This window comes from Corythoichthys intestinalis, chromosome 8 (genome assembly GCF_030265065.1).
Source record: "Corythoichthys intestinalis isolate RoL2023-P3 chromosome 8, ASM3026506v1, whole genome shotgun sequence".
Lineage (NCBI taxonomy): Eukaryota > Metazoa > Chordata > Actinopteri > Syngnathiformes > Syngnathidae > Corythoichthys > Corythoichthys intestinalis.
Window position 1 is genome coordinate 11,419,843 of NC_080402.1, and position 9,041 is coordinate 11,428,883.

Consider the following 9,041-nt stretch of genomic DNA (forward strand, 5'->3'; position numbering starts at 1 on the left):
CTTGGTTTGAAACACATGGTAAGATTTTTTTTAAAATTATTTTCGCAAGAGATAATATGCAATGTTACTTTAGCCTTTAAAGGTCTGTGCTGAGTGATCATCACACACTAAGGCTATGTTCAGACCGCAGGTTTTAATGCACGAATCCGATTTTTTCGTGTTTTTCCGACTCGAGTGAGGCATTAACTTGACGGTCTGAATGCGACAAGTCGCACAGAAGTGGACCATTTCAAATCCGATCTTGGTCACTTTTGTATTTGGTTTAAATCCGATCTGGGCCACATTTTTCCAGAATGTGGCCGCGGTCTGAACTGTTAAGTCTCCCAAATCGTAATTCATACGACAATTACGTCAGCAAAGACTGAGAGATGCAAGTTGACGTCAGCGATGAAGCTGTGCGTTAGCGCCCAGCTTGAACTCGGCTTTTACGCAGGAGGCGGGCTTGACCACAGTCATAAAAAAAAAATATATATATATATAGAAAAGGATAACCCTGATAATGCTCGGTTTTCTTTCTGTGCACCAAATAAGCAGTATTTCGTGGTCGAGTCGGGGCAAACTGACGCACACAAGCTTATGTGTGTGCGTCATGCACGAAAAGTGCGTGCATGCGTTCTATCAATCTTTATAAACTTTGAATATGAAACTAAACTGGATTATTAATGTCTGTTATTTGTGACCTCTTTTTGGAAATCGAAATATGATCACCATGGAATGACGTACAGCCAGCATGTGTAGTCATTTGTTTTGATGCTCCTGTGCATGCGGGTCAGTTTGCTCAGCGCGTGTCAGACTGCGAATTAGTGCGAATTTGTAATACTTGAACTGGCTCAATGGACAAAGGCAGACTGAACGGGCACACCCAAAAAACAGATGCGACAAAAAATCGCAATTGTACATTAAGACCTGCAGTATGAACCTAGCCTAAATGTAACTCATAGCATTAGCGTAGCATTCGCATTAGCATTTTGCGTGGTCTTAAACTCTCCAACGTTTTTTTTTTACATATAGTTCATACTGTCCAGATGGGTATCATTATTGAAAATAATGTACTTTTTTCCAGCTATGTGTGTATCACCAAGTTTGCGTTGTCCTTGTAGACGCTACATTATGTGCTCGTTTGTCAATGTTCTCTTGAAATTGTTGAAAATCTATTTTTGGACTAAAACTTTTGAATTTTACAGAAGACATTTTGAGTAATTGTCAACTAAAGCTACACAAAATTTGCCCGAGTTTTCGTCAACGAAAACCAGACGAGGACAAACACATTTTGAAATTACTAAAGTAATACTAAGACTAATCAGTATTTTCGTCCAAAAGTCTAAGATGAAAATTACAAAGCCTCCCAAAAACAACATTGTTTTTAGCGGAAAGGAGCCAACAGTCCAGTTTTAATCGCGATTAATAGCATCAGATGATTGCGATTAATTGCATTGTCATGCACACAATCTAATAATTAATTCTAAAGACGTATATAACTTACTTTTATTAGAAATGTACTTGCAACGATTGCCGTCAACGAGTTATAATATAAAACATAAATGTTTTTAGTAAAAAAAAGCCAACGATAAAACAGTTTATACTGCCATTAATCGCATGTGGTCATTTTAATGAATCGGGATTGATGCCATTGTCATGCACACTATGTAATAAAGTATCGTAATTTTCGGATTGTAAGACTCACCTGACTATAAGCCACCAGCCACCAAATTTGACACGAAAACAGCATATGTACACAGATAAGCCGCACTGGACTATAAGCCGCAGCTGTCCTCACAGTATTATGGGATATTTACACCAAAAGATATTAACTGGTAACACTTTATTTGACAGCGGCATCAAACGACTGTCATAAGACCAAATGAACCACCATGAAAGCTTCATTGCCTCAAGAAGCTTCGTTTAACCATCACTGCTCCCTTGGCGGAGAGAGTCAACCTCTACTGCTACCTGCTGTCAAACCTGCTGTTGTCCAGCATGCCTCCTAGCATGCATTGCAGCGCTACAGTTGTAAATAACAGTCAAAATTCATGCTCCGTGCTAATTATTAATTCAGTTACTGTTCCGGTTGTTTCATTAATTGCTACTTATGGTATTTGGTAACACTTTATTTGACAATGACGCCATAAGACTATAACAGCTATAACATAACGCTGTCATGAGCATTAATGAATGCTTATAACAGATGTAATTTAGTGTTATCAGGCAAATTATCTCACTTTGAATGATGTAAAAGATCCGAGCTGGACATAAATGGAGTTAGAAACATAATTTGCCAAATGACATTTGACATAAGCATTCGGTAATGCCCATGATAGTGTTATGTCATAATTATGACGGACTTATGACAGTCTTATGACCAGCAGGGCCGAGAACCAAAAGTGTTATTTGCCATGTCACATTTTTTTTGCCATGTGGCATTTTTTTTTGCCATCTGGCAGAATGGATTTTGCCATGTGGCATTTTTTTGCCGTGTGGCAAAATCCACCATGTGGCAATTTTTTGCCACGTGACAAAATGGATTTTGCCATGTGGCATTTTTCTGCCATGTGGAAAAATTGATTTTGCCGTGTGGCATTTTTTTGCCATGCGGAATAATGGATTTTGCCATGTGGCATTTTTTTGCCATGTAGCAAAGTGAACTTTACCATGTGGAATTTTTTCTTTGCCGTGTGGCGCAAAAAATGCCACATGCCAAAATCCATTTTGCCACATGGCAAAAAAAATTCCACATGGCATTTTTTCTTCGCCACATGGCAAAAAAACAACACGTAGCAAAATTCATTTTGCCAAATGGCAAAAAAAAAAATGCCACATGGCAAATACAACTTTTGGTTCTCGCTGTCTCTCCTTATGACGCCGCTGTCAAATAAAGTGTTAGCTCTGAAACCACATCAATCAACAAAAAAGCTGCACTGGACTATAAGCCGCAGGATTCAAAATGAAGGAAAAAAGTAGCGGCTTATAGTCCAAAAATTACGGTATCCAAAATTAGTGTATACCTCACTTCTATATAAAATGTACTCTACCCTAGCAGTTCAAATATATTAGTCTCAGCCAATGAGGCATTAGGTACGATGACTGTTTGCTTACAATCATGATTAATTGGGAGTTTTTGTTGCAAGTAATCACGATTTAATCCTTTCTTTGAATGTTGAAATAAGTGTAAAATAAAGTAAGACACGTGGAAGCTGTCTAAAATAGAAGAAGAAAAACAGGAATCAGTATAAAGCATGGATAATTAACCAGGAAGTAGTTAAGTTGGATAACTAAGCCGTAGTTGAACAAAAGTAGAAAATAGAGGAAGAGATGCCAGATAAATAATTTCGGTGACCTTTCTTTTCATTTGTTTTTAGAAAAGAAAATTTAAAAATTCTTTTCCTGTGCTCTTAAATTTCACATAGTACAGAAATCGTCTTTCCCACCAATCACTGTCATTCTTTGTCTAGTAATACTTGTTAGTTGTCTTCTATTATGATTGTTGACATAGGAAGAACTTATGTGACAAACGGCCTTGTCACACTCTCACCCTAATTACGCATTCCACTATTGCGCCACGCACTTTTTCACGAGCGAGTCAATAGCTATAATTGTACCGTGTGTTTGCTGAGGCTTATTTGGGCAGGATTAGATAAACCTTTGTGGGTTTGCTGAAATGCTTTGAAATCATTTTGAAGGAAACGCACGTTTTACTTAATGCTTTCAGATCGCTCTTTAGTATTTTTCCTTCTGAAGTCGTCAGACCAACGTGTATTTGAATATATAGTACTGACAATTAAATGGCCAAAAACTGTTATAGAAGGTGATTGAAACGTAATTCCCAGTTTTTAGGCAGTTGTAATATATTTCTGAACAATAATTCTTAACAATGAACATGAATAGAGTTTTATGAAGACTGTTGTGGGAACTTTTAAACATGTCAAATTTTAAACGAATCCAGCTAAGAAATAAAAAGAACAAGTTTAAATCCCATACATTGTGCAGCACTTACACACAAAATCAAAATATGACAACATATGAAAATATTAAGTGCTTTAATATAGTCATAAAGTAATTAATTTTCAATCACAGTTTATTCAAAGATATAGGCTACTGTAGTAAGTGACAGCTACGGAGCCCCTAAAGGGACATCGACAGAAATAAAATAAATTTAAACCATCTGGTGCGCACCAGATAGTATGTAAAAATCTGTTAAACATTAGCATTGCATAGCATTTAAGCTAGCGGTCTTTAGCAATGCAGGTTAGCCAATAGTTCTTTTGTAAGATCTTCATTTATTTATTTTTTATATTTGAGGCTAAGCTCAGGCACGCATCGGACACAGGCAGTTTTGGCATGCTAAAAGTTATAATACAGGATTTTGATAAGCTTTACTTCAATCTTGGAATCAACTAGCGCCTGAGCTTAGCTTCAAAGGATATAAAAATAAATAAATAAATAAATGAGGATCTAAAAATAAATAATTAAATGGGGATCTAAGCACAACAAAAGAACAATTGGCTAGGCTGCATAGTAAAAGTCCGCTAGCTTAAATGCTATATAATGCTAATGTTTAGCAGATTGTTTCTGGTGCGCACCAGATGTTTTAAATTTAATTTTATTTCTGTCAATGTCCCTTTTGGGGCTCCGTAGACAACAGAAGTGAGTTTATTATTACTAAAATAATCAAAATGATTTTGCCTTTAGTCATGACATGAATTATAAAAAGTTAAATGAATATTTGGGGGAGGGTTTGTTTTGTAAAAACTAATTTCTAAATAATTAATTTTAAATTTTAAAGAAGAAAAATCTAAGTAATATTAACTTTAAAAGTGAATTTAGATATTTTATTAAAACACGTATTTACAGCTATATAAAAACTTGTAATTAATACATCTAAAAATAAATGAATAAGAAGTCAAAAATTGACAATTTAAATTAGAGTTTATCGGAAAATCTCAACATCGGTTTTGCCATTATCGGTTTCACAATACAGTTTAATACATACAATACAATCACAATACAATTAGCTATAATATGTAAAATCCACAACCACATATATCAGTATCGGTTTGATATCGGTATCGGATATTTGGAGTTAGACAATATCGGGATCTTCGTTTATTGGTTAAAAAGTGATTATAGGACAACTTAAATTAAAATGTATATTTGACCTTTACATCTTTCAATTGCAGTGAATGTTAAAATTGAGTAAATCATGATTACGATTTTTTTTGTCAATCAAATACAGTATGTACAGAGCAGAAATAAGTCATTAACTCAATGGTTGCTATGACGGTGAGAGATTTTATATACATTTTGGAGGGCTGGTAGTGAATGATCATGTGCTTAAAGTGCTTAAGTATGTGTTGTCTTAATTAGCAGATACATATAAGTGTCATTACTAATTGACTGTCATTGTCGGTGACGGACGTCCCATCCAAATTTAACTGGAATTGTTAGTTAACGACAGTAAACAGCCAATCCATCTTGAATTTAGAGCCAAAATGGATTGAACGTCTATTGCCGTCAATTCCAGTGAATAAGTGAGTTACATACAACACAAAAAATTTGTGTACGCGCAATCTTTAAGGTACTTTTTGTTATTCCTGACGCAGAATTCCATAACTGGCGATTTGTTGTCAGGGATACATGACATAAAAGGTATTAATTTTCGTATTCATTTTCCATCACAGCAATAAAAATCCCATTTGAAATGTCATAAGTATATGAATAATATAAAAAAGAAGTAAAACCAAAACTGATTGTCTTACCAAATCAAGACAATCCTTCAGCAAACGTGTGTTCACACCTGAAAAGCAGGTGTACCAGTGAGCTCTAGGGATAATCACAACTGAGGTGTCACTGCCACACTGCAGGGAGGGGTTAGGGGAGTGGCTGGGATTTGTTGGGGATTGTTGGTTTGAGCCACTTACCGTTAATATTTCCCTTTGGGTGAGGTAATTAAAAGGTATTTGCGATTATCACTGCACATACCAATGGTAAATTAATACTCGTGGGAAATAAAAGTCGGCAATTTTTCTTTTTTTTTTATTCGTGAGGGCAAATGACATGCGTGTTATTCCCCTTATATGACTACAAATTGTGTATAATTAATAACAGGCATGCGTTTGTGAAGTACAGAATACAGTATCAGAGACGTTCCATTATTCTGCACATAAACATGCGTGCAGTGTGCCAACAAACGTGGTCAAACTGGTTTACATATGAGGCTTCAAACAAAGATGACATGGGAGATTAAAATGAGGAAGGTGAGTTATGAAGAAATCACAACAGGATTTATTCTTTCTGGTATGTGACCACCTTTTAATGTTTCATATTGCTTACATGATTGCTATTCATTCAATTTAAGAATATTTTAATGTGAATGAATATTTTTTTTATAGATTATAAAGATGTTTCCCCTGAATTAAAAAAAATATATTCCAACAATGAACATTTACTATTTAAATTCACTTGACTTTAAAAAAAAGTAAAAGTACTTTTTCATTATTTTTTTTTAACTATAACTACTTGTACTACCAGATGACCTGAACTTGTTAGTGTAACATAATACTGCTTTCTCTACAATAGGCAACTTTGGCATAGGAGCCCAATAGTAGTTATGTGATACGTGCTTATAGAACTTCAAAATATCAAACCCAAGGTACTTCCTTTTATTATAACTAAAACAAACAAGTTTGTCTACTTCCTGCTTATTTGTTAATGGATCTGTTCTTTTCATTTTGGTTGAAAATGAACAGAAATTGAAATTATTTGTTACTTTAAGGAGTTTCATCAAGTTTTTTTCCTCACAAATACAATACTGTATTTGTATACCAAAAATCCTTCCTTTTGAATATACACTGTTGGCCAAAAGTATTGGCACCCCTACAATTTTGTCAGATAATGCTCAATTTCTACCAGAAAATGATTGCAATTACACAAAACTCCAAAAATGGGCCGGGCAATAGTATTGGCACGCTTTGAAAAATCATGTGATGCTTCTCTAATTTGTGTAATTAACAGCACCTGTTACTTACCTGTGACACACAACAGGTGGTGGCAATAACTAAATCACACTTGCAGCCAGTTAAAATGGATTAAAGTTGACCTCTGTCCTGTGTCCTATGTCCTTGTGGGTACCACATTGAGCATGGAGAAAAGAAAGAAGACCAAAGAACTATCTGAGGACTTGAGAAGCAAAATTGTGAGGAAGCATGGGCAATCTCAAGGCTACAAGTCCATCTCCAAATACCTGAATGTTCCTGTGTCTACCTTGCGTAGTGTCATCAATAAGTGTAAAACCCATGGCATTGTGGCTAACCTCCGTAGATGTCGACAGAAAAGAAAAATTGACAAGAAATTTCAACGTAAGATTGTGTGGATGGTGGACAAAGAACCTCGACTAACATCCAAACAATTTAAAGCTGTCCTGCAGTCCGAGGGTACAACAGTTTCAACCCATACTATCCGGTGTCAACCCATACTATCCGTTGGCGTCTAAATGAAAAGGGACTCTATTGTAGGATACCTAGGAAGACCCCACTTCTGACCCAGAGACATAAAAAAAGTCAGGCTGGAGTTTGCCAAAACTTACCCGAGGAAGGCAAAAACGTTTTGGAAGAATGTTGTCTAGTCATATGAGACAAAAGTAGAGCTTTTTGGGAAAAGGCATCAACATAGAGCTTACAGGGAAAAAAAAACGAGGCCTTCAAAGAAAAGAAGACGGTCCCCACAGTCAAACATGGCGGAGGTTCCCTGGTGTTTTGGGGTTGCTTTGCTACCTCTAGCACTGGACTGCTTGACCGTGTGCATGGCATTATGAAGTCTGAAGACTACCAACAAATTTTGCATCATAATGTAGGGCCCAATGTGAGAGCTGGGTCTCCCTCAAAGGTCATGGGTCTTCCAGCAGGACAATGACCCAAAACAAACTTCAAAAAGCACTAGAAAATGGTCTGAGAGAAAGCACTGGAGACTTCTGAAGTGGCCAGCAATTAGTCCAGACCTGAATTCCATAGAACACCTGTGGAGAGGTCTGAAAATGGCAGTTGGAGAAGGCACCCTTTAAATCTCAGAGACCTGGAACAGTTGGCCAAAGAAGAATGGTCTAAAATTCCAGCAGAGCATTTTAAGAATCTCAGTGATGGATACCGGAAGCGGTTGTTTGCAGTTATTTTGTCTAAAGGTTGTGCTACCAAGTATTAGGCTGTTGGTGCCAATACTTTTGTCCGGCCCATATTTTGGAGTTTTGTGTAAAATGATAATGATTTTTAAAAATTTTTCATTCATTGTGTTTTTTCATTGCAAACAAAATTTAACTACCGAAGCAGGGGTTGGTGGTGCGTCCCCGCTTGCCATCCCTGAAGGCCAGTTGATGGGTGCGCGGGTGGCCTGGTGTACCATCCTGGATCCCGGGGGGATGACGATGGCTCCTTTGCTTGGCTGCGGGAGGAGGAATTGGCTGCGCCGAACACCGAATTTCCTGCGTCAATGTGTTCTGCTAAGTCTAACGTGTCTGTTATTAAATCCTCATGCTCATGCAGAACCTCAGCAATCGTTGGCACGTTGGGAAGGAGCACTATCTTGACTCCAGAGCCATGTAGCTTGACTCGCTCAACTCAAACCCCGCCTAGTTCACGCCCGCCCACCGAGTTTGATGAGCCAAGGACGAATAAAATTATTTCATGCGGCCACAGGGGGAACAAGAGTGCAGGAATGAAATAAATAAAAAGTGAAATAAATAAATGTTGAAATATTTTCGGCTGGGGCTCGAGCTGACGACCATGAATCTAGCTTTTTCAAGCTTTTAATGCTTACGTCATTGGTGTAGCCATTTGTCACTCAAACATGTCTGACCAATAGGCGAAGTGCCACATTTGTGTGAAAATGATTCAATAATACAAAAGTGCCTTCAAAACGTTTTCCACTTAAAAAAAAGTGCCTTCAAAGCTTTTTGCTCTTAAAAAAAAGAAATAAAAAAATAAAAAATAAAAAAAACAAAAATAAAAAAACAATCAAATTAAAAAATATATTTTCAAAAAAAAAATTAAATAATT

At 36.6% G+C, this 9,041-nt stretch overlaps 1 protein-coding gene across 1 annotated transcript in view; it reads right to left on the reverse strand.

Moving 5' to 3' along the window:
- The window catches only part of LOC130920220 (uncharacterized), a 112,542-nt gene extending 106,719 nt beyond the window's left edge, over positions 1 to 5,823 (reverse strand). The window contains exon 1 of the mRNA XM_057843257.1: positions 5,754 to 5,823. The gene's annotated coding sequence lies outside the window, so the exon portion shown is untranslated. The remainder of the gene's footprint in view (positions 1 to 5,753) is intronic.
- Between the last annotated feature and the right edge of the window lie 3,218 nt (positions 5,824 to 9,041).